The sequence below is a fragment of the Panthera pardus genome, unplaced genomic scaffold (genome assembly GCF_024362965.1).
Source record: "Panthera pardus isolate Hobbes unplaced genomic scaffold, ASM2436296v1 HiC_scaffold_22, whole genome shotgun sequence".
In the NCBI taxonomy this organism is placed as follows: domain Eukaryota; kingdom Metazoa; phylum Chordata; class Mammalia; order Carnivora; family Felidae; genus Panthera; species Panthera pardus.
The window spans coordinates 16,846,113-16,873,390 of NW_026526788.1; the positions used below are offsets into that span (position 1 = coordinate 16,846,113).

The 27,278-nt window shown below is 38.9% G+C and overlaps 1 protein-coding gene across 11 annotated transcripts in view; it reads right to left on the minus strand.

The window, feature by feature from the left end:
• PCDH15 (protocadherin related 15) overlaps positions 1-27,278 on the minus strand; it is a 1,681,879-nt gene that overhangs the window by 1,206,597 nt on the left and 448,004 nt on the right. For all 11 annotated transcript variants that reach the window (XR_008425054.1, XR_008425055.1, XR_008425056.1 and 8 more), the window contains exon 2: positions 24,994-25,071. The gene's annotated coding sequence lies outside the window, so the exon portion shown is untranslated. The remainder of the gene's footprint in view (positions 1-24,993; positions 25,072-27,278) is intronic.

A 27,278-nucleotide genomic window follows, 5' to 3' on the forward strand; every position in this document is an offset into this window, starting at 1 on the left:
AGAACATTTACGAACTGACCCAGAAGATAGTCACAAATGTATTAAAAAATGAAGTATATAATTCAAAAAAAGATTAATCCACATTGACAAAAGTGTTAACGTATTTCAGACATGGTGGACTAGATCCTACAAGGTACATCCATTACTCAAGAGATATATATCATCATATTAACTCATTTAAATTAATGGAGAACATTTCAATTTACAACCCAGGGAATAGTTGAACTTCTTGGCAGAACTGACCTCATGATTTCTTAGTAGCTGGTTAAGATTAGTATTAAAATTTAACCTTTCAGATCTACGATTAAAAATAAATTGCAGCCCTTAAATTTGGTAGCGTATAAAGTTTCACTATGGAAAATGCAGTTCAGCATTTTAGTGATAAACCTATTTCAGTAAATTTTCTGAAGGGCAGGTAAATAGTAATCCCTTTTAAGATTTCACTTTAGCCCTTATTTTCCTTAAAGAAATCTTCAAAAGTCATACCATTACACATAAAACATGATGTTATATTTATTAAGCAGCCTACCCCCAACAACATTGTGTATATCTTTATGAAGATATACACAATGGGTTCTGGGCAAAAACTCTGGAAAAGCAGCTCATGTCCAGTTAATGATAAATTTTAAGAAAAAAATACTGATTAAATTTTAGAAACTATAAGAATAAAATCTAAGGTAACTTGTCTGTTATCACTGCATCAACGTGAGCTTTATCATGAGAGCAACACGGGTTTCATTTTAGCTTTTGCTCTTAATTATCTTAGATTAGAAATAATAGATATAAATATAAAAGTAAGGGATTAAAATAGGTAATAGTGCTTATACACATTTCAGTGTATTTAGTCAGTTTATATTAATTGAATGACAAAAAAATGACTGATCACTTGAAAGTCTTAAAAATGGAGCAGTCTCTCCATGAATACTTAATTGGTTGAAAATAAATATAAGTATCACTAATCATCCAGGAAGTGTAAATCAAACCCACAATGAGATACCACCTCACACCTGTCTGAAGGGCTAGAATCAAAAACACAAGAAACAAGGGTTAGTGAGGTCGGGGAGAAAAGGAATCCTTGAGCACTGTTGGTGGGAATGCATACTGTGCAGCCACTGTGGAAAACAGTGTGGAGGTTCCTCAAAAAATTCAAAATAGAAATACCACATAACCCAATAATTCCACCATTGGGTATTTACCCAAAGAAAACAAAAACACTTACTTGAAAAGATACATGCACCTCTATGATTACGGCAGCACACGACATGTGCACTGAGAGATGAATGGAGCACGGAGAGATGGCATATACACATAAGGGAGTATCACTAGGCCATTAAAAAAATGAGAGCTTGGGGTGCCTGGGAGGCTCAGTTGGTTGAGCATCCAACTCTTGATTTCAGCTCAGGTCATGATCCCGGGGTCGTGGGATCAAGCTCCGTGTCCAGCTCTGTGCTGAGCGTGGAGCCTGCTTGGGATTCTGCCCCTTCCTCTGTCCTTCCCCCACTCATCTCTCTCTCTCTCTCTCTCTCTCTCTCTCTCTCAATGTCTCTGAAACAAAAACAAAAAGAGCCTGCCATTTGTGACAACATGGATAGACCTAGAGGGTATCATGCTACGAGAAATAAATTAGAGATAGACAAATATCATATGATATCACACATGTGGAATCTAAAACAAATAAATAAACAAACAAAACAAAAACAAACAAAACTCAGAAATCGACTCATAAATACAGAGAACAAACTGATGATTGCCAGAGGGGAAGGGGTAGAGGGATGGGAAAAATGGGTGAGGGGTGTGGGAGGTACAGGTTTCCAGTTATGGGAGGGATAAGTCATGGGGATAAAAGTTACAGCACAGGGAATACAGTCTATAGCATTTAAGTAGTGTCATATGATGACAGATGGTCACCACACTTGTGGTTAACACAGCAGAACACACAAAATGTTGGATCACTATTTGTACACCTGAAACTAATGGAACAGTGTGTGCCTGCTATGCTTCAAGTTAAAAAAAAATGTCCATAATAGAAAACATACAAAACAAATTTAAAAATACTAAAAACAACTCTAGCACTTAACCACTGTTTTTGCATGAAATATCAATGTATCTATATTAGTGAAAATCTTAAAGTCTTACCATATAGAAATGGTAAAATCTATCAAAGGTATACACTTACAGGAGTAATACTGATTCCCAAATTAGGTGACAGAAGCTATAATAGCTATAAAGAAAAATCATCTTATGAACACTTATTAGAACAGACATTATTAGGTGGTGAAAAACCCACCTCCTTCTTTAACAGTTAAAAATCTATATTGAAAGTGACAGAAATAAGCAATTGAAATTACTTCAGACAATCAAAGTATGGCTTCATACAATTGAAGATTCCAGTTGTAAGTTTTTAGAGAACGATTTATCACGTAGTTTTAAAGTTGTGACCTGGGCAAAGTACCTTTCTTTTCTTTTCTGGGCTCTCCTTATGTGCTGTTAACGTCCATGAGTTCAACGGTTCATTGAGTTACTTTTACATTCTTATTCCAGAGTCAAAACCCCACAATTGAGACCAGTTGGTCTGACCGACCTGAAAGGCATCATGTTCTCATTCTTGAATTACGGCCAAGAGGATGCTATGCAGCTGCTATATTACACTCACTGGTTAAACTACTCAGGGCCCCGCACGTGACACTGGGAACATTCTCACCCAAATCATGTGCTGACAAAGCAGCGTCTGGCTAGGGCAGGACAGAGAAGGCAGGACAGAGAAGGGCCGAATGGATGCTGAAGAAGCTACAGATACGTCCTAAAGTCTGCCAACCTGCAGGCCCTGAGGACAACACGATACTGGAACACAGTATGAAGACAATTGTGCACAAGACAAATGGCTTGCAAAGCAAACTTTCTGAAAGCCCTCGGACACCATGAAGCTTACCTCTAATTTTTAAGTTGTGTGCTTTTTGGTAATAGCAAAGTCGAGATAAACAGTAGCTAAAAATTCAGTAACTTAAATTTCAAAATATAAATCCGGAAGTGCTTGCAATTAAAAATACTGCTCCTTATCACTGTCTATTTGCACACACAAAAAATATTCCACAGATAAGTGATTCAATTAAAGGCACATAATAAAGATATATATTCGACACGATATCATAACTGGAGGGGAAAATCTGTACTGTTAACTAGCAGCTTACATAACCACCCAGTATCAAAAAGACAATACGAAACATAAAAATGAGAATGTAATATTTCACTTAAATGGGATGACTCCTTGAGGGTACAGAAATAGAAATAAAACCCGAAATATCTTTTAAAAATGTTAACCATTGGTGGTATTCAAGTTTTACTAGTTGTTCAGAAAGAAAACAGAAGCAGTGAATGCGATATTGTTAATGCTTTACACAGCAGGAGTGAAAAGCCAAGAGCCCTCAGTGATATTTTGAAGCTAATGAATATTAAAATAAGAAAATCAAATGCACTGCATGTCTGAATGGTAACTGAGGCTCTTCAGAATCCCAATTTCACATTTGCAGTCAATTTATCTCTTCATCCTTCTGAAGTAGATAAATTGAATATCACAGTTAATCGCGGGATAGTGCTTTTGAATAAAGCCAAGCATTTGTCTATTCAGCAAAGATACGTGTGCCATTTTGTCTTCCACAAGATCCTACCGTATCTTCTTTTAAGGGTAAAAACTCAAAAGAAGAAACAAATGTCAAATTTGACAATTATTTTTCTTTCTCAGTTGCCTTATATGGTGCAGAATAATATCTATCATACATAAAGTCCAGAAGAGATGGACTTTGATTACAAATTTACATTTAAATTCTAATGGGTGATAGATTTTTTTCCATTCAAGTGACAGAAAAATGGAACTGACTGATTTCTTCAATAATTTTGACTATACAGGTATTTTTTAACATTAAAAAGATGGTGAGTTGGGAGGGGGAAGAACTAATTATTCTGTCAGGTGACTTTAAATATGAAAATCTTAAAAAAAAGGGAGGCTCTTACTCATATAATCATTATAAGTAATAAACGTTAGTGATATAAAAACACACGACGAAGGTGAATAGTAGTCATTGACTCTTTCCACCTTGGTGGGATGGGCAGCAGTTAATAAATAGGCAAAACATACAGCCAGGCATTCACCAAGGTAACACCCAGCCGTTTCACATCTATTCTGGGAGAGCTAGAGGTAAAAATGTATTCGTGACCACCGCAGGGCCCGGTCTCAGATGACAGTGTGGTCAAATGTTCTGGGGGAAAGATGGAACTTTTATTCTTGCTAACGTTAATTCCCAATGCTAACCAACATTGATTAAGTCCCTGCTGTTTCTTAAGACAATGTCCAGAATGGATTGTGAGGCTATAAAGAAGGGAAGCCTACGAATCCGATTCTCAAAGACTTTAGGATCTCGTAGGAATGACACGGGTGCATAGATAAGCACCATTCCGGCGGCGAGGATAAAGACGGGATATACAAGGATGAGTTTCCACATCAGGAAGGATGAGAGGACATTTAGGAAGAAGTGATGACTGAGAAGGGTGTTAGGGAAGCGAGCCCGTAGGGGGTGTGATGGAACCCTTCCAACAACGGACAAGTGCACACACGTTGTCCTGGACCAGGCGTTGTTGCACTTGTAAGTGTGCATCCCTCTCCTGAAAACCTTGCTAACAGGCGGAAGCCAAAACACAGGTATTTTTAAATAATTTACTCCATATGCAGAAGATGACATAAAATCTCAGCAGGGTCTGGAGCTGCTTCTCATCATCAAAAAAATCAGTATCTGCAAAGAGGGATTAAACAGAGTCAAAATGAGCCTCATGACAGGCCGGATAGGTTTTGCCATCAGATAAATTACAAAAAATAAATTGTGTTCAGAGTTTCTTTTAATTTTAAAATTATAAATAAGGACCTATCTACCTGTAATTCTTACACCCACATTTAATTGGCTATAATTCATTAGCAGGGAAAACGGGATGATCAAAGATGAATGGAAGAGATCAGCAGAGGCTAGAGTTTATAAAGCTCTTACCTGTTAGAGCCAAGCTGTGAAAATGACAGAGATTAGCACTGAGGCCCACCTTCCCTGCCAGATAGCAGGGTCATTCAAGGGGCCCAGAGGCTCAGGTGATGGCTCTCTAGGGCACTACAGGAAACAATCTCAGTGAGCAAGGACAGGAGCTTGAAGTGTGACACAGGAAGACAGGTGCAAAAGAATGAGAAAAGTATCTTAGATTTTTTTTAAAGAAAAATTCACATTTGTCCTAAGAAAGCAGTTAGCACACAAATGAGAAAAAATAATGGTAATATTTAAACTTAAGTTCAAGAACTATGTCACGAACAAAAAAAAAATGTATGGCCTTTATGACTATACATGTGTTTGTGTGTGTGTGTGTGTAGTGGGCATATATCCCTGTGTACACACGCACACGATGCTCATAAACATTCCATGAACTGTTTAGGGTTAGAGCTATACAGCCTCTCTCACACCATCATGATTTATTTCCATGGAAATATTTAACCTTATGCTTAGAGAGGAACACACTGATAACTAAAATAAAAGTGAATTAGAAAAAACACAAAAGAGGGCTAAAAACTAAAATAAATTAGAATTTTTATATTTTATTTTGAAAGGATAATTACGCTCAATTCATACCCTGATCCACTCTACCTGATTACGCACATATAGCTCACATATCTGAAAAGTCGCTTACAGTGAGAACAAAATTAGCCTGCAAATAGAGAGCAGGATTGGAACATGGAGGACAAGGAGACAATCCCATGGCGATCAGGTTGCATCCTGCCCACAAGTGTCCCATCAGGTCACCTTGGGGGAGGCTGGGGTCCAGCCCCATCAAGGTGGACACCTTGGCATGGGCTGCATTGTTCCGGAGTTAGTTAGGGCTTGTCTCTTTTATTGTATGGACTCATTGAATTTTTGGAATCATTATGGGGTAAAGGAGACTAATTGTTTTCAGAGGAGAGTCTCTTAAAAATTTTTAATGTATGTTTATTTTTTATTTTTGAGAAAGAGAGACAGAGCACAAGTGGGGGAGGGACAGAGAAAGGAGACACAGAATCAAAGCAGGATCCAGGCTCCAAGCTGTCAGCACAGACCTCTATGAGGGGCTCAAATCCATGAGCAGTGAGATCATGACCTGAGCTGAAGTCGGACGCTTAACCAACTGAGTCACCTCAGAGGAGGGTTTCTTGTGCAAAGGTGCCTCTGTGCGAACCGTGGTAACCTTGTCTAAACCACCTTTCACTAGCTTATTACCTTAGTAGCTGTCACTGTATGAAAAACCACTCCTTTGTCATTTGTCTTCCACAGAACAGTTTCATGTAGTGAAAATAGCATGGACACTGGTTCTTGAGGTTCAAGGACACGATCATCGAGGTTGAAGTCTCTGCCTCTGCTGCTTTATAGTTTCAGCGTTGCTTCAGGTATCATGCACCCATATTGAAGATAAGGAGTCGGGTATGGCTCCAACAAGTTATTTAAGGAATCACTAGAACTATGGACTTAAGCCAGAAGGTGTCAAATCCTTACGAAGAGAAACACATTTAAACATTTAAAAATTAAATCGGGGGAGCCCGGGTGGCTCCGTGGGCCGCGCGTCTGAGTTTAGCTCATGTCATGATCTCACAGTTTGTGGGTTTGAGCCCCACACCTGGTTCTGTGCTGATACTTCAGAGCCTAGAGCCTGTATCAGATTCTGTGTTTCTGTCTCTCTCTCTGCCCCTCCCCGTCTTTCAAAAATAAACATTAAAAGCAAAAATTTTTTAGAAGTTAAATTCAGAAAATGACTATCACGGAACTTGTACAGAGTAAGAAATTACAACGTAAAAGCTCATTATATATAAATTTCCTCTAAAAGGGCCTAATTTCTGGTTTAAGTTAAAGGACATGATTTGTAGATATGTTCAGAAAATTTTCAGACTATGAGTTAAACTCAAGTTTTAACATGAAGACAAATTTTACAGCACTTAAGTATGTAAAAACTACATGGAAGGTAGGGTGCCAAGATGGCAGAGCAGCATGAAAATTCTCTGCATCTCTTACCCCAGAAATGCACCTATATTAGCACCAAACCATCTTGTGCACCTAGAAAACTTATTTGAGTATTAACACAACAATCTACACAACCTGAACCACAGAACTTGGCAGGTATGCAGCACAGAGAGTTGAACTGGAGGAGAGAGAAGCCACAGAGGACAGGGAGCTGTTTTTGCTTGCAGAGAGAAGACAGAGACAGGGGGAGAGTACAAGAAAGCACTTCCTCCCACCCAAGAACAGCTGGAGAGAAACAGAAAGAGCGGAAACGTCCAAAAGGTACTGAACAACAAATGGGTAAAGGAGAAAGGAGGGGGTTTAAATATCATTAGGACTCTAAAAACATGGGAGCAAGGAGTCTGAAACGCCGCAACTCGATACCCAGCACTGCTCCAGTGGGAAGGGTAAATCCCCAAAAACAGAGAATGAGGTCTGAGGGGTCCTCGGGCCACATGGGGAGAGGCTATTCCCCTGCTGGGAGGATATATGGAACAGGCTGTGAGGTCTCCCCAGGGGACAAGGTCCCAGTGGACCACGGAGAACAACAACAGTTGCAAGTGCTGGAAAAAGGATATGAAGGGTGAAGCCGGGCACCAGATGTGTGTTGTGATTTTCCATAAACCCTGAACTGCTGCTGTTACGCAATTGCTCAAACTTTTTCTGGGGTGGGCTGGCACCCAGCTGCAGTCCAGGTTTCTGCAGTGGCATGGTCATGCAAGCATTCCCAGGGGTGGGCGCACCTGGCCATTGCTCAGGAAGACCCCCTCCAAGAGGGCTGGAGTAGACCCAAGCCAAAGGGCCCTCAGAAGTGAGAGGTTTGGAAACACAGCCCCATCTGAGATAAAACTCAGGAGGGAGGTGCTGTCTGGTAGCCTGATGGCTTACCTGGAGCCTGAAGAAGTGGGGAGTGGACAGAAGCCAAAGACAAAGGAGGGGTGCTTGACTGCTGATCAGTGAGAGCAGAGTTCTGATCCGAAGACCGGGAAGCTGGGAGATGCCATTTGCACCCCTTCTGCACATACGCATATACGCCTATATGCACCACAACAATCCACCCCAGGAAACTAAGCAGCACCACCTCGTGGAAAACGGAGCCATTACACCAAGTCCTGTCCAACTGGGCCAACCAAGCCCTAGAGAATCACCACAAGTCTCTCCACCTGCTTAGTTGTATGGACTATACAGTGCTTCCTCCTCCGACTTCTAGGGGAAACTGGATATAATTTCATTTGGATTTCATTCTGTTTGCTGGTCCATATATTTTATTGTTTTCCCTTTTTCATCCCTTTCCTTATTCTTGGATATGGAAAGAGAAAAATATATTTTCCATTTCATAAAAAAGATTTTTTCTACTATATTTTTTGTAATTTTTAAACTCTATTTTACCTTATTTTGTTCTATTTTCTTGTATACATTTTTCTTAATTTTTAAATGTTTTCTTACATTTTTTTTTCTCTTCCTTTCTTTCCTTTTTTTCTCTATTCTATCAACTTTCTTTCAACAAACAAGACAAAACACACCTAGGATATAACTTCCTTTATTTGATGTTTTTGTGTTGTTTTCAAAATTGTATATTTACTTATTTTTTTTATTTTATTCTTTTTCTTCCTCCAAAATGATGAAACACAGGAATTCATCCCAAAAGAAAGAACAGGAAGAAATGACAGCCAGAGACTTAATCAACACAGATACATGCAAGATGTATGAACCAGAATTTAGAATCACAATAGTAAGAATGCTATCTGGAGTTTAAAATGGATTAGAATACCTTTCTGCAGACATAAAAGAAGTAAAAGCTAGTCAGGATTAAATAAAAAACGCTATAACTGAGATGCAATCTCAAATAGCTTCCACAGCAGCAAAGATGGATGAAGCAGAGCAGCAAATTACTGATATAGAGGACAAATTTATGGAGAATAACGAAGGGGAAAAAAAGAAGGAAACTAAGGCAAAAAAGCATGATATAAGAATTAGAGAACTCAGTGACTTACTATAAAGGACTAACATCCGAATCACAGGAGTCCAAGAAGATGAAGAGAGAGAAAAAGGGGTAGAAATTTTATGTGACCAAATCATAGCAGAAAAATTTCCTAACCTGGGGAAAGACACAGACATCAAAGTCCAGGAAGCACAGAGGACTCCCATGAGACTAAATAAAAACTGACTATCAACAAGGCATATCATAGTCAAATTCACAAAACACACAGACAAGGAAATAACTATGAAAACGGCAAGGGAAAAAAGTTCTTAACCTATAAGGGATGACAGATCAGGTTCACAGCAGGTCTATCCACAGAAACTTGGCAGGTGAGAAAGGAGTGACAGGATATATTCAATGTGCTGAACTGGATAAATAAGCAGCCAAGAATTCTTTATCCAGCAAGTCTGTTATTCAAAATAGAAGGAGAGATAAAGAGTTTCCCAGACAAACAAAAACTACAGGAGATTGTAACCACTAAACCAGCCCTGCAAAAAATTTTAAGGGGAGAGGGGAGAAAAGATGAAACAAAATTAAAAAAAAAAAAAGACTAAAAGCAACAAAGACTAGAAAGGACCAGAGAATACCACCAGAACCCCAACTCTACAGGCAACACAATGGCCATGAGTTCATATTTTCAGTACTCACTCTAAATGTCAACGGACTAAATGCTCCAATGTAAAGACACAGGGTAACAGAATGGATAAGAAAACAAGATCCATCTATAAACTGTTTACAAGAGACCTATTTTAGACCTAGAGACACCTTCAGATTGAAAGTAAAGGGATGGAGAACCATCTATCATGCTTATGGTTGCCAAAAGAAAGCCGGAATAGCCATACTTTTATCAGACAATCTAGATTTTAAAATAAAGACTGTAACAAGAGATGAAGAAGGACATTATATCATAATTAAGGGGTCTATTCACCAAGATCAAACAATTGTTAATGTTTATGCCCCAAAAGTGATGGCACCCAAATATATAAATCAAATAATCACAAACATACAGAAACCATTGATGATAATGTCATAATAGTAGGGGACATCAACATTCCACTCACAGCAATGGACAGATCATCTCATCAGAAAATCAACAAGAAAACAATGGCTTTGAATGACACACTGGATCAGATGGAATTAACAGATATATTCAGAACATTTCATCCTAAAGCAGTGGAATATACATTCTTCTCCAGTGCACATGGAACGTTCTCCAGAACAGATCACATACTGGGACACAAATCAGCCCTCAGCAAGTTCAAAAAGATTGAGATCATACCATACATATTTTTAGGCACAAGGCTATGAAACTCAAAATCAACCACAAGAAAAAAAAAAAGTGAGAAAGACAACAAATATTTGGAGGCCAATGAACATCCTACTAAGGAATGAATGAGTTAACTAAGAAGTTAAAGAGGAAATTAAAAAGTACATGGAAGTCAATGAAAATGATAACACCACAGCCCAAAGCTTCTGGGATGCAGCAAAGGTGGTCATAAGAGGAAAGTATATAGCAATCCACCCCTTCCTAAAGAAGGAAGAAAGGTCTCATATACACAACCTAACATTACACCTTAAAGATCTGAAAAAAGAATACCAAATAAAACCCCAAACCAGCAGAAGACAGGAAATAATAAAGATTAGAGCAGAAATCAATACTATCAAAATTAAAAACAAAACAAAACAAACAAACAAAAAACGTACAACAGATCAATGAAACTAGGAGCTGGTTCTTTGAAATTAACAAAATTGATAATCCCCTAGTCAGTTTGATCAAAAATAAAAAGGAAAGGACCCAAATAAAAAAAAAATAAAATCAAGACTGAAAGAGGAGAGATCACAACCAACACAGCAGAAGTACAAACAATAAGAGAATATTATGAGCAATTATATGCCAATAAATTGGGCAAGCTGGAAAAAATGCACAAATTCCTAGAAACATATAAAGTACCAAAACTTAAACAGGGAGAAATAGAAAATTTGAACAGACCCATAACCAGTAAAGAAATTGAATCAGTAATCAAAAATCTCCCCAAAAACAAGGGCCCAGGGCCAGATGGCTTTCCAGGGGAATTCTACCAAACATTTAAAGAAAAGTTAATACCTATTCTTTTGAAGCTGTTCCAAAAAAGTAGAAATGGAAGGAAAACTTCCAAACTCATTCTATGAGGCCAACATTACCTTGATTCCACTAAACAGGACAACTACAGACCAACTTCCCTGATGAACATGGATGCAAAAATCCTCAACTGGGTTCAACTGGATCCAACAGTACATCGTAAGAATTATTCACCATGATCAAGTGGGATTTATTCACGGAATGCAGGGCTAATTCAATATCTATAAATCAATCAATGTGATACACGACATTAGAAAAAGGACCAGAACCACATGATCCTCTCAATAGATGCAGAGAAAGCACCTGACAAAATTCAGCATCATTTCTTGATCAAAACCCTCAAGAAAGTAGGAATACAAGGAGCATACCTTGAGATCATAAAAGCCATATATGAATGACCCACCGCTAATATCATACTTAATGGTGAGAAACAGAGCTTTCCCCTAAGGTTAGGAACACTGACAGGGATGTCCACGCTCACCACTGTTATTCAACATAGTATTGGAAGTTCTAGCCTCAGCAATCAGACAACACAAAGGAATAAAAGGCATCCAAATCAGCAAGGAGGAAGTCAAACTTTCACTCTTTGTAGATGGCATGATACTCTGTATGGGAAACCCAAAAGATTCCATCAAAAAACAGCTAGAACTGATTCATGAATTCAGCAAAGTCACAGGATATCAAATCAATACAGAGATATCGGTTGCACTTTTATACAATAAATATAAAGCAACCGAAAGAGAAATCAAGAATTCAATCCCATTTACAATTTCATCAAAAACCATAAAACACCTAGAAATAAACCCAACCAAAGTGGTGAAAAATCTATACCCTGCAAACTATAGAAAGCTTCTGAAAGAAACTGAAGAAGATACAAAAAATGGAGAAATAGTCTATGCTCATGGATAGGAAGAACCAATATTGTTAAAATGCCAATACTACCCAAAGCAATCTACATATTCAATGCGATACCTATCAAAATAATACCAGCATCCTTCACAGAGCTAGAATAAAAAGTCCTAAAATTTCTATGGAACCAGAAAAGATCCTGAATAGCCAAAGCAATCTTGAAAAAGAAAACCGAAGCAGGAGGCATCACAATCCTGGACTTCAAGCTGTATTACAAAGCTGTAATCATCAAGACATTATAGTACTGGCACAAAAACACTCAGATAAATGGAACAGAACAGAGAACCCAGAAATAGACCCAGAAAATATAGCCAACTAATCTTTGACAAAGCAGGAAAGAATACCCAATGGAATAAAGACAGTCTCTTCAGCAAATGGTGCTGGGAAAACTGGACAGCAACATGCAGAAGAATGAACCTGGAGCACTTTTTTACACCATACACAACAATAAACTCAAAATGGATGAAACACCTAAATATAAGACAGGAAATCATCAAAATCCTAGAGGAAAAAGCAGGCAAAAACCCCTCTGACCTCAGCTGCAGCAACTTCCTACTCAATACATCTCCAGAGGCAAGGGAACCAAAAGCAAAAATGAACTACTGGGGCCTCATCAAGATAAAAAAGCTTCTGCACAGTGAAGGAAACAATCAGCAAAAGTAAAAGGCAACCCACAAAATGGGAACAGATATTTTCAAATGACATGTCAGATAAAGGGTTAGTATCCACAATCTCTCAAGAACTTACCAAACTTCACACCCAAAAAACAAATAATTTAGTGAAGAAATGGGCAAAAGATATGAATAGACACTTCTCCAAAAAAGACATCCAGATGGCTAACAGACACATGAAAAGATGCTCAACATCACTCATCATCAGGGAAATACAAATCAAAACCACAACGAGATACCACCTCCTACCAGTCAGAATGGCTAAAATTAACAACTCAGGCATCAACAGATGTTGGTGAGGATGCAGAGAAAGCAGAACTCTTTTGCACTGCTGGTGGGAATGCAAACTGGTGCAGCCACTCTGGAAAACAGTACCAAAGTTTCCTTAAAAATTTTTAAATAGAACCACCCTACAACCCAGCAATTGCACTACTATGTATTTTCCAAAGGATACACGTGTGCTGTTTCAAAGGGACACATGCACCCCAATGTTTATGCCTGTGCTTTCAACAATAGCCAAGGTACGGTAAGAACTCAAATTTCCATCGACAGCTGAATGGATAAAGAAGATGCAGTGTATATATATGAAGGAGTATTAATCGCAATCAAAAAGTATGAAATCTTGCCATTTGCAACCACATGGATGGAACTACAGTGTATTATGCTAAGCAAAATTAGTCATAGAAAGACAATTATCATATAGCTTCACTCAAAAGTGGAATTTATGATACAAAACAGATGAATATAAAGAAAGGGAAGTAAAAATAATATAAAAACAGGGAGGGGGGAAATGGAAGAGACTCTTAAATATAGAGAACAAACAGAGTTGTTGGAGGGTTTGTGAGTGGGAGGATGGGCTAAATGTGTGATGGGGCATTAAGGGAGACACTTGTTGGGATGAGCACTGGGTGTTATACATAGAGGATAAATCACTGGTTTCTACTCCTGAAATCATTATTGCACTATAGGCTAATTAACTTGGATGTAAATTTAAAAAATAAAAAGTAAAATAAAATTTAAAAAGAAGACATCCAAATAGCCAACAGATACATGAAAAGATGCTCAATACCATTGATTATCACAGAAATACAAATCAAAACCACAATGAGATATCACCTCACACCTGCAAGAATGGCTAAAATCAACAACACAAAACACAAGAGGTGTTCATGAGGGAAAAAAGGGGAACCTTCCTGCACTGTTGGTGGGAATGCAAACTGGTGCAGCCACTCTGGAAAACAGTATGGAGGTTCCTCAAAATGTTAAGAAAGAACTACCCTAAAATCCAGCAATTGCACTACTAGTTATTTCCCAAAAAATACAAAAATATTAATTCAAAGGGATACATGCATGCCAATATTTATAGCAGCATTATACACAATATCCAAATTATGGAAACCGCCCAAGTGTTCATTTGTCCATTGACTGATGAATGGACAAAGAAGACTGGCATACACACACACACACACACACACACACACACACACACACACACACAGGAACATTACTCAGCAATAAAAAGGGATGAAATCTTGCCATTTGCAATGACTTGGATGAAGCTAGAGTATAGTGCTAAGTGAATAGGTCAGAGAAAGATAAATATCATATGATTTCACTCATATGTGGAATTTAAGAAACAAAATGAGCAAAGTAAAAAAAAAAAAAAAAAAAAAAAAGAATGTGGGAGGAAGGGGGGGTGGCAAACCAAGAAATAGACTATTAACTATAGGGAACACACTGATGGTCACCAGAGGGGAGGCTGGGGGGGATGGGTGAAATATGAAGGAGGGCACTTGTGATGAGCACCAGGTGATGTATGCAAGTGTTGAATCACTATATGGTACACCTGAAATTAACACTAGACTGTATGCTAACTAATGGAATTTAAATAAAACTTTTTAAAAATTCTTAAAGAAAAAAAATATATATATATGAAATTTGTTTTCCAGGACACTAGAATCCACTTCAAAATTAAAATTGCATACCTATGAGAAATAAAGAACTACAGTTATTCTTTGATTTAGTATATACTAGTTGTTTTAATAACTATGAAAACTTTTCAACTTTAATGTTTTAAGCTACGCAGAGATCATCTGTGGAAAGAGAGATCAATAGATAGATACAGGAATATTTCACCTAGGGTGAAAACTAATATTAGTCATAGAAAATTGGGCTTAAAAACATGTATTTGTAGATTCCCCTTGTGGCTCAGTCAGTTAAGGATCTGACTCTTTGTTTCAGCTCAGGTCACCATCTCAGGGGGTCTGTGCTGACAGCATGGGGCCTGCTTGGGATTCTCTTTTTCCCTTCTCTCTGCCCCTCCCCTGCTCACGTGTGCCCTCTCACAAATGAATGTATTTGTGAAATTCCATGTGCATTTGTATGTATGCAGAAAGATCTGCATTTATATAAATGCCTACACATGTATATGAATAGAGTGTCATGAGGCATAAATATACAAGTGGACCAAAGGTTCTTTGAAGCTTCACAAAGGAAAAAAAAAAACAAAAACTAGTGGAAACAGGTTCACACCCAAAAAAAAAATAGGCTGTGGATTTAAAATAACTAAAAATTGGGGTGCCCATTGGGTCAGTCGATCCAGTACTGACTTTGGCTCAGTTCACCATCTCACAGTTTGTAGGTTCAAGCCCTGTGTCAGGCTCTGTGCTGACAGCTCGGATCCTAGAGCCTGCTTAGGACTCTGTGTCTCCTTCTCTCTCTGCCCCTCCCCCGCTTGTGCTCTCTCTCTCTCTTTCACAAACAAAATTAATAAAATAAAATAACTAAAAGTCGGTGTGTGTTCCCCCACCTCTCCAGATTTGCATTGCTGAAGCAACTGCTCAGTGCTTGGTGCAAAGTAAAGCAACTAGCATATTATGGTTCTGGCTTTAGGGAGGGCACAGCAGCAAGAGGAAGTCTGGAACACCCCAGCACCCCCTTCAGGACACCCCCGCCCTGAGATGCGCCTCCGAACTTTCTGCAGACCACCAAGAGGAAGGTACTCAGTGGATAGTCAGAGAGGGACATGAAAGGATGCACCTAGAGACTTTTCACCCCTTAACACATCTAGAATCTGGAGAGTACACATTTCAGAACTTCTAGGGTACCACTGACACCTTTCTACCTCTGACCATTTCTTCTCTAGTCAACGCACCCTTGCATTGCACCCTGACCCATCAGCACCCCTGCATGTGACCCTAGACTGCACTAGCCTGTGTGAGCTCCTCGTGACAGTGACCCTGTGCTGCTGTAGGCCAGCCTTCTCCATACAGCCACCAGAGGGGGCAGGACGGCCAGGGGCAGTGTGGCTCAGAGACATGGTGAGTCAGCACGCGGGTGCAGAGGACAGAGGTGTGGACACCATGTCGTTCCAAAGAGGACGCTAACAGTGACATGGTACAATTCTCAAATGATAAATACAAGTGACACATTACAGAATGCCGACCTAGATACTCACAGTGGTTATTTTAGTGGATTATGATATAGGTGTCATTTCTACTGACTTATTTATTTTTCTTTCTTTCAGAATATAACTTTATCACTTTTCATGCGCTACATTTTACTATTTTGGGGTGTGTTTCTTTTTGGTTAAGAAAAGTGTTATTTTAATTTAAAAAAATTAGAAAAAGAGAGAAGGATGGGTGAAATAAAATGAACCCCAAAGCTCTGGTGTGACATTCTAAGACAGTGACCACAGAGTTATCTCTGAGTTTCCTGACAGGAGAGGAAAAAAAGTAATCATTTTCAGTTATGTATATTTAATAATAAAAAAAAAATCATTGATCAGAAAAATGAAATCTCTTTTAGGCCTCACATAGAGGCAAAAAAATAGTTTTATAAAAATTATTTTCCCTTTGGTGGCAAGAGTGACGTGAACTTTGGAGCAGTTTCTTTACAGAACTCCACACGTAACTAATCCGCAGATGGCAGTCAGCCCCATCAATCCCCTGACATGGCTGATGTTTCCATGTACTTAGTATGCCTACAGAAATGAAGAGGCAAAAGGCCTTGATAATATTTTGTAAAACAAGGTTTGATATGTACTTGTCAATAAAGAATAGATACCCTTGATTTCTGACAAGGCTCTAAATACGAATGTTCTTCCCTAAGGCCCTATCCATGAGACTCAGCAGTGACACCAAGCCAAGGTCAGGACTCACTCACCTACACTTGTCCAGAGAGGACCAAACAGTGGCTATACCCAAAATAAACCAACCCAGGAAACCCGTGAAGAGAGTAAATGCTCCCCTAGAAGTAAAAGGGTCTGTTTCATGCATATAACAATGGGCCATCAGGGATCCATAGACCAGTGCGTGAACACAGCCTGATCACTTGTATCTTGCCTATACATTTAAGGATCATTGTACTGTTGGTCAACCATGAGCCTCAAGTATTCCAATAAAGTATGCAATGAGTATCTAACTTTAAAAAGTTCCATTCTTGCTTAAATTTCTTGGAATAAATTACAAAAATACATACCTCTAGGAAAATTAATGAGATTCATTGCTGCATAGATATGTTAAATAAGACAGTTGAACGTTGGAAGATATTATACGTACTAATGATTGTAATCTTTGGCATAACTGAAGCAATCATGTCCGGTTTTCTACACAACTTCTTTCCGTCTGGTTAAACCATAGTAAGTTTTTTGATCTTTTGATGCCTCCAGACCCCAAGTGGCAACTTTAAGTGGTTCAATCTAATAGTTCATGACAACAAACTTATTTCCTATGCTCTGGGGAGAATACCCATATTTGTTCTTTACATCAAGAGTTGGAATCCAGACTCTAAACATGCACACTTGGAATCAGATTCTGTTATTACGGAAGTAGAATGCACTTCACCCACTGCCACCTGGAATCTTCCCTTCTGTTTTTCAGAGCCTCCATGTCTGTGATCCGGGCATACTGATGTCTAGCTTACTCCAGATGTGAAGCTTATGACCCAAGCTAAATCAATAAGCACTGGCCACAGTTACTGGCTGGTTCAGAGGTGGGTGTGTGACGTGACTAGGCAGGATAGAAAAGAATTAGGGGCTTTGTTGAAAATGCTAAGGATATAAATCTGGAAACATGCAGACTCCGCAGAGAACAGAAGTCAGACTGAAATCGGATCTTAAAACTAAACTGATGGGTGGCAATATCACTCAGCCCTCGGATCAGTCATTTCCTGAGGAATTCTGGACTGTCGGAGTCATAAGTCAATAAACTTCCTTCATTGTTTATGCTAATCTAAGTTATATTTGTGGTTACTTTCACTCTAAAGGGCATAGCACCCATGTGAAAGTGCTCATAGATAGGGGTGTGTACACAGAAAATCACTGAAAACATATTACACAAAAGTGTGCAGTTTATTGGCAAATTCATTATACTCTAACACTTTAAAACTGCTTATATATAAAATAACAAATAAATATGTGTGTATATATATTTTTATTATCTCCTTTGCTTCTAGATTGGATACTCAATGATTGTAAAATCTTTGTACAAGTAGGGGTGATGGCTTTGGATTTCTGATCTGATATGTGAGTGCTAATTCTTTGAGATTTTACTGATGTGCTGGGTGGAAACAGGAGATAGGAGTAAGTTGGGGTGGGAGTATTGATGACCTTACACATTTCCAAGATCTGTAACTCCTCAGTTGTCATGTAAGGGAAATCCTCCTTATTCTTAATGACCCGAAAGTCATTTCAGGCACTAATTCTATTACAAGACAGAACTGCGCCCACTATGGTTTCTCTAACTTGCTATGTGAACTCCAATGGTCAAACAGAATAACAGCTGATTATATATGATCAGGCTTTCAGAGGGTCTGGGGTCAGAGACAAAAGCTTCTGAAGTGAGAAAAAGATGTAATCATTAAAGCAGCAGCACCTAATGGCGTGACTCAACTTGCTTTAAGTAGGGGGAGAAAAAAAAAACAACAACAGACTGACAGAAGCTCTCGGAGAGACACCGGATGTCGCTCGGTGATGGAACTGATCATTTCAAGCATTCCAGGGAGAGGCCTCATGTGCAAAAATAGAGAAGGGAGAGAGGCGGAGAGGGAGAGGAAGACAGAGGGAGAGATCAAGAGAGAGGAAGACGTAGACCATTTTGCCGTTGATGAAGCAATTTTTAAAATGCCACTCACTTGGGTCTTGCCACAAACCTACACAGCATGAAGGCAATTACCAGCATCCTCGTGGCAGAGATGAAAGGGAGGCTCATGTCCTGTGTGGCAACCGGCTTCAGTCCAGCCAGATGTTAGTAGAGGGTACGTGTGGGATTGCACACAGATCTTGGGGCAGCAGCCCCTCGCAAGGTCCCCCTCACTTCCATATTATGACAAATCACTCCTCAACCACAAATGCACATTATGTCTCAAAAGATGCTACCAGAACTCAACTATTTTGCCACATCTAACAGATACCAGTTATGTCAGTTTGGGTCTGGTATCGCCTTTTTACCCTACTTCAAAACACAGGTTTTGTTTTGTTTTTTTCTTTCCTTACCACCGAAGTTTGGATTGTCTTTATTAATTTTGTAAATGGATATACAGTTTGGCTAAAATCATCTTCTGAAAATTCGTACAAATGCTTAAAAATCCCCGTAGCTGTCCGCGTGCACATCTGAAGTGACTGAATCTTCTCGTCCCCTTTCACTTCCTATGTGAAAGGCAAGAATGCCAAACAGGCGTTTTCCCATTTCTCCTGCCAAAGGTGTGGCCATTTGACCCATTTCTGGGCCACAGAACTTAAGTGGAGAGAGGGGGGTCATGTTTCCGGCCAGGCCAGCTCCCACCTCCCCCTCCCCCCAACCTCCTCAGGAAAGAGGGTTGACACCAGGGACAGTCCTGCCCGCTTCTTGCTCTAGGGCTGGGCGAGGAGCAGAACATGAGCAGCACAGCAGAACAGCGAAGGAAACAGAGAGGAAGCCCCGAGTCCCGACGTGTGTGCAGGGCTGAAGGCACACTAGGGGTGCCAAACACTGGACCTGTGTTGGGGTGCAGAGGGGCGTGTTGTAGATTGAATTGCTACTTATATTCATTCAGTCCCCAAATATCCAGATTATGCTCTTTGGTCGCTGAAATTCTCAAAACCACTTAAAGGATGTTAAGTATGCTTTTTGCTACAACTTAGAAGAGGCAATAAAAGGTATTGTCCCCGCGATGTAAACTTGCGCTGTCCTTGCCTGAGGGCGAGTGGGTATCCCTCAATCCAATAGAAAGTTGTGTCTCTACCTGCTAGCATCCTCCCGGGAGGCTGGCATTTCCCTTGGATCATAAGCACCTTGCGGGTACTGACTTAGGTTTCAGTCTTACACCTTCTGCCACCTACTGTCTGCTGCAGGAGGAACCCGCTTTCCCCCTTGCTGCAGCTCCCCCATGCCCACACCCTTACAACAGCACCCAAGTGCTCTCCCTATCCTCCCCTGCTGTGGTGCTGTCTGCTGAAGGCTGGGCATGATCTTTGCAAGCCTATCTGCACAATCTCTCCTACATTACGCTTCGTCCATCACCTGTAACCAGTCTTTTTGTTGCTGTTGTTCCTTTTAATCTCCTTGGAAAATATTTTAATGTTCATGTGACACCATCACACCCTTTTTCCCATTCTTCTGTGTGCCAGTTGCAATCCCTGCCCTGTGCAAAATTATCACCAACACTCCCAGTGGACATAACGCTCACTGAGGAAACAGAAGCATGTAACTCATCCTCCTTAGCTGTCCAGTACCCAGCACAGGGGTGATATTAATGCCACAGTATGGGTGGCCAGGTTGAAAGAGTTGATTTCCTATAAAAAGCGGTTCCCTTCATCAATGTCCTCTTTACTGCTACGTACTCACCGGGGATGATAGTTATCAATGAAGACAGGTTATATCCTGAAAGCGTAACTTCTAGAGGGTTTGCTATAGATGAATAAAGGACTTTTCTCAAGAACAGAGATGTCCAGGGTGCCTGGGTGGCTCAGGTGGTTCAGCATCTGACTGGATTCCTGCTCAGGTCATGATCCCTGGGTCGTGGGATCAAACCCCACTTTGGGCTTCATGCTGAGCATGGAGACTGCTTAGGATTCTCTCTCTCTCTCTCTCTCTCTCTCTCCCTCCCTCCCTCCCTCCCTCGCTCCCCCCCCCACATGCTTCTGATCACTCTCTCTCTGATAGATATAGATATAGATATAGAGATGATAGAGGGATGATAGAGATAGATGATAGAAATTTCCAGAAGTATCTCTGCATCTTATTAGCAGAGACTGGCCAGATTCTACACACAGGACAAATCCAGCCCACAGGCTGTTTTAATAAAGTTGTATCGGAACACAGCCACTCATTTGTTTATTATGTAAGATCTAAGCCCACTTTGGTCCTACAAAAGCAGAGTCAAATAGTCACCAAAGAGACCCATACAGCCCACAAAGCCTCAAGTATTTAATCTGGTCATTTATAGGAAAAAAAAAAAAAAAAAAGAGTACAAAATCTTGCTATTAGGTTAAAAGTAACAACACCTAAATAGTAAAAAAAAAAAAAAAAAAAAAAAATAGAGAGAAACAAATTTTCATGGTTCCTTTTTAATGGCAGAACAGCTCTGAGCCTGCGGTTTCTGTTATATATCATACGTATTCCTATTATGTATTGCCGATTTTCGTATCGCCCCCGAGTTCCCAAGATGTGTTGCAGACAGGCATCTATTTAATGGATTGTATCTCAGGCCCAGGCATCTGGGGATCTCCAGGTGGGCAAATGAAGCTTTAGAAAACCACAAGAAAATATATTTTTTTTAACCAAACTGCAGTACTGCTCTCATCTGATAATATCTACCTCTCTGTGAATTCACTTATTATTCTAGTGATTTCCTCTGATACAATTAAGCCACTTAGCAAACCGCCTGGCCCATGATACAAGGACCGCTTATGCTTCCTTAAAGTAGAAGTTATAGCACGCCTCGTGTGGTAATTATTGGAGTGATGTGGATAATTAACATCAAAACAGCCACAAATGTACTTGAGGAGAGAATCCACGCTCTAAGATTTAAAATTATTTAATGTAATTTAAAGGGAGCCAGAAATACCAGGCTTTAGGTACATTAACGTGATTGGTTACACAATTACAGACCCCGTTAGATGTAGACACCTCTTGCTATATTTTCTTATCATCCTTAAATTACTGCCTTCTTCAACCTCAATGCTTCCTTTACAAAATATACTTGGCCTCACTTATACCGCTTTAAACAAACCATTTCTCCAACTTGAGTAAACAGGTTGACGGCTGAAAAAGAAGCTAAATAAAAAGTATTATTTTCCCAGGGGCTTAGACGTGTGCACAAATTATTTGGTGAGCCCATTCATTTCATCCAACAGATACAAAAATACTCGTAGCCGACACATGTGTACTCCAAAGAGACGACCTGGGATGATCTCACAAAGGCAAATTCAATCCGCAAAGACATGCAGCCTCAGATTTGTAAATCACGCAACCCAGGTACAAACTCTCACCCCAGCCCAGATGCCTTCTTGTTTTTTGAGGAAAGACCGCGCCGTAGAACCTGCCACGATTCTGGAGTCAGACTCCAGTTTGGATCTCAGCCCCTTGGCTTGGTGTCATCTAACTGAGGCTTTCAAGGGAACAGCATTTCTGACAAGGAAATGGGCCCACGTGAGCCCACTCAAGGACCTCTGGGCCACAGTCTGGCAGCGATGCTCCTGGACTCGCCCTGTTCCACAGAGTCCCTTCTTGACAGTGTCTCACACATTCTCTTTGGTCAGTATTCTGCGTCATCGTCCTATGAATATAACTGAGAACACTACCAATGATGCCCATAAAAGTAATGTTGCTTTGAACAATTTACCTGTTGAATATATTTAATGTGGTGCTTAACTAAAAGTAATTTGAAAAAGTTACAGAAGGTATGCAAAATGCTTTAAGAAATTAATACATCTGAGCATAGGGCAGGTAATATCTTAGAAAGCTTAGTTGCAGTATATATTGAGAAAGTATATATTGAGAAAGTTTCTGCCGAATTAATAAAGTCCTTTCCAACCCGATTGTGTTCTCACTGATTTTTTTGTACACCAACAGTGTACCGATGGCTCAAGGAGAGAAACAGTTTTCCTTTCTGTAAATCAGGACAAAACTATTCCCTAAATTTATTTAAAAACACATAATATGTTCTACCTTTTAGAACATATTTAGAACATATTTCTACAAAATATCGAACACAATATGTTCTAGATTTTTCTATGATGACCCAGTTTACCTGTACTGAGAACTGTAATGGCCTCATCTTTATTATTTGACCTTTGAACACGCTCCTACCATATAAGTGCTGGTAGCGGGGGGAAGGTGCACTGGACGAGCACTTATCAAGTGCAGGGGTGCATAGGACAGACACTTATTCTCACAGCAGAGAACTGAGGATGGCTGCATCTGAGTGTGTGTGCTGGAAACTTGGACAGAGCTCCAGGAATGCCCGTCCATCTACCACATACACGTGCAAACACACACATCCATGTTATTAATAATTCTTCAAAAAGATATTTACATCACATGTCCTTGAATGCTCTGAGACAGAAAATTCATTGTGAACTTACCTTGAACTGGAAATAGTAAGAAACTCTAGGACATGAAGTTTGTCTCTTTTCTATGATTACTCCCATGCTTCTATGCATTCATCAACAAAATGGAATCATAACTTAAAAAAAACTACGCTCCTTTGCATGAAAAATTTATTATCTGAAATATGTTCTTTCACAGAAATTTAAATGGGCTTACATGAGAAATTAAGCTACTGTTTGAAATATAAAGCCTCACATGCGTTTCGACATACTTAACACAGACATCTTATGTACACGAAGAAGTACTGTTAGCACTTTTACGACTTGAGAAGATATTTAAAAACTGAAGTCATAAAAAAGTTATGTCATAATTACAGACAAAGGAAAGTTATTTCAACTCTTCACATGTTCAAAACATTATAAATCCATCCCCAAATCGCTTTATGTCATATTTATACTGACATTATAAAAATATAACATTGTAAAATATTATTTTTAATATTTTAAAGTATTAAGGTAGCAGATATTTATGAGTGCCACCCATGCCATAGTTAAGAGAAACGAGTTCTCTATCTCTCTGGAGCCTACATTCTACTAAAAGCAAAAGGAATTAAAAAAAATAAGCAGATATGTATATACACACACTATATATAAACTTATTGCCATAAAATGCAAATTACAATGATGTATTTCTTCTTTAAGAGTATTTGTTTTTCTGAAACACCAGGTTATACCTTTAACTAAGCTAAAGTTTAAATAAAAATTTCATTCACTACTTACTACCTCAATTGGGAAGAAATTATTCTCTGCTTATTTCCCTAAGTTTCTATTTCTGATTCTCCATGGATTTAAAACATTATGAGACCGCTAAAATATATTTCTCGTTGCTGTCACTGATGTGACTGTTAGCCAAATTTTATCTTAATTCCTATTTTGCAACTCCAAAATTCCAGAAGCCAAACCATTTCCCATGCAATCAGAGCACAAGCTCACTTCAGAAACACATAAAAGAAAATTGATTTTCATCCTGAAAATGTCAAACTTCTGCCTATAACACTCAGCTATGGTTTTCTGAAACAGCAAAGTTCAAAAAGAGCCATCGACCTGGTGGCCCTCTGACACATGGTGATGGATGCAACGTGTCTACAGCTTTACTGCCAGAACGTCCTCCAAGAGAAGGAGACAATCAATGAAGAATAATACATTTAAACTGGGTAGAAGGTTCGCTTTGTTTTAATGTATTAAAAGAGAAAATACTGGCTTTTCACTTCTCTGGGGAGAGACTTTATATACTCTGTGATTAACTCTTTTCTCTCTTTCTGGCTCAGCTGAGTCAGACATGCACACAACTACTCAGAGAACGGGAGGAGGGCCTGAACAGTAAACTCTGTATGTAACATAATGAACTTAATGTAAAAGATGTTTACAGTGAACTCCTGACTGTACTTGGGCTCTCAGGATAACTTCCTTTGAACCAGAAATGTCTAGATTTTCCGTAGGAGTTCCTTATGTTTCTGAGTAGTTGCTAAATCCTTAATTAGTCCCACTGTAAACAAATCATTTTATACTATAGTTTGGGTCTATTTGGTAACACAGTGGGGCTGCTCACCATGCTTTCAGAGTAATGCTTACACACTCTATAAAATACAGTAGAAGACAAAATATGATATAAAAGAGAAGACAAGATATTATATAAAGGATATAATTTGAAGAGAAACATAACCGCTACTCACCCTGCTGTCTTGTCCTTCTGTCACCATGGGTTCTGGAAACTTCAAGTGCTTCTAGTAAATGATGATATTTCCATTGTCCTAGAGGACAGAGTTATTGATCAACGTCACATCAAAAACAAAGACTTCAATCAAATGTAAAACACAGGAGTGATTCATTTTCTTATAGATTATATGTATGTTGGCAGTGAATTAATGAACATCCTGAAGAGTAAATCTTACAATCATGCATGTAAGTTTTGGAAAGAGTATGCTTCCTACTTAAAACTTAATTCTGTGGGGCTCCTGGGTGGCTCAGTCGGTTAAATGTCGGACTTCAGCTCAGGTCATGATCACATGGTTGTGAGATCGAGCCACGTGTTGGGCTCTGAGCTGACAGCTCAGAGCCTGCTTGGGATTCCCCACCACCACCACCACTCATGTGTGCGCTCGCTCACTCTCTCTCTCTCTCAAAATAAATAAAGAAACTTTAAAAAACAAAACAAAAACTTAACTCTACATATGCATCCCATCCTAAGTGTTCTGGGTTATATTCTTTACTTTAGAAACAGAAAATTACTTTCACCTGCAAAATTTTATTTTCTATTTTACCAGAGTCCTAGCAAGGTAGCACAGTATACGTTCTCTTTCAATGACGCTTTAAAAATGTGGTGTTTTATGATATGGTAAATATATTCAAGACAAGGACAACTGTACAGATTGAAGGCAACTTTTGAGCCTACGCCAAATTTAATTTTCAGAATGTTAAATCACACCATTATTACCTTAAGTTCACAAATCGCACATCTACGTGTTTTCAAAGGAGAAATGGGTTTTCTGATACTGCAATGCAAAATCTTAAGGCATTTTAGGAACTGACATTATTCCTACTGGGCTTTAATCTTTCTCAAAGTGGAAGAACAGGCCTTAATTATTCATAGCTCTTAAAGTCCCATAGCTAGTACTGTACTGAGTGTGCACATATTACAAAACAGGCACAGAAATACACAGAAAAAGCTATAGTTTAAAACACTGAAACATGTTTTCTTGAAACTCCATAGAATATGAAGCTAACAGATGCTCTTGATTTACGGCAAAATATTTGTTTCTCACAAACTTTGTGAATTTCTAATTAAGTGGAAATAAATGCACAAAAATTTTAAAGAATGTTTCTAAAACGATTTACATTTAATAGTAGCAAGTAGTCTCATAAGAAATGAGATAAATACAAATCTGAAAGATACAACTGAAATTTGACAATAGTGTGTTTTTTGAATATATAAAAAAATTTCTATACAAGTTAAAAATTAGGAAATGCACAAAAGTCAATTTTTGTATCTCTTTGAGGATTACAAAATATCTAACTTTAAGGACAAATAAATAGGATAGTTTTTAAAATTTAAAAAAATAAGCAGCATATTCACCTACTTATTCACAATAAAATATAAACTTCACATAAATATATAAAATATATCCTTGAACCTTTTCAGTCAAATTATGGGATGGGGTTTGACAGGATCTTCAGAATTGTACCACCACCCTCCACATCCACTCTGGCCTCTTGGTAGCACCTGGGACATTGTAGTACAACTCTAAGACTCTAGAGAACAGGGCAATTATTACAGTGAACTCCTGCCTGTACTTGGGCTCTGAGGATAGCTAGCTTCCTTTGAACCAGAAATATCTCGATTTTCCATAGAAGTTCCTTATGTTTCTGAGTAGTTGCTACACCCTTAATTAGTCCCACTTTAAACAAACCATTTTATACTATAGTTTGGGTCTATCGGGTAACACAGTGGGGCTGCTCACCATGCTTTCTGAGCAATGCTTACACACTCTATAAAATACAGTAGAAACAGTAGAAGATTTGTAGTACGTAATGCCTCCAGTGTGATGAGATAGATGAGTTAAACAGAAGTTTGCATCATTTCATCACATGTAAACTATAATTATGTAAAAAAAACACCTTAACTTCATATGAATGTGCATATACTTAATCCTTGTATTTCTGAAGACCAAGTAATTACTCAAATTTTTACCTTTTTAGTACTTACATCAGGAGTCCTACATTTGGGGAGTTACAAGTCAGAGCCTGACAGTGTGGTCCCAGCACAAAAACAAATACATTAATCGGCACACATTATAGGGAGCCCTGAAATAAACTCACACCCATACAGCCAATTGTGGGCAAAGGAGGCAAAAATATACAACAGAAAAAGATAGTTTCTTCAACAAAAAGTGTTGGGAAAACCGGACCCAAACATGCAAAAGAATGAAACTCAGGCACTTCCTACACTACACACAAAAAC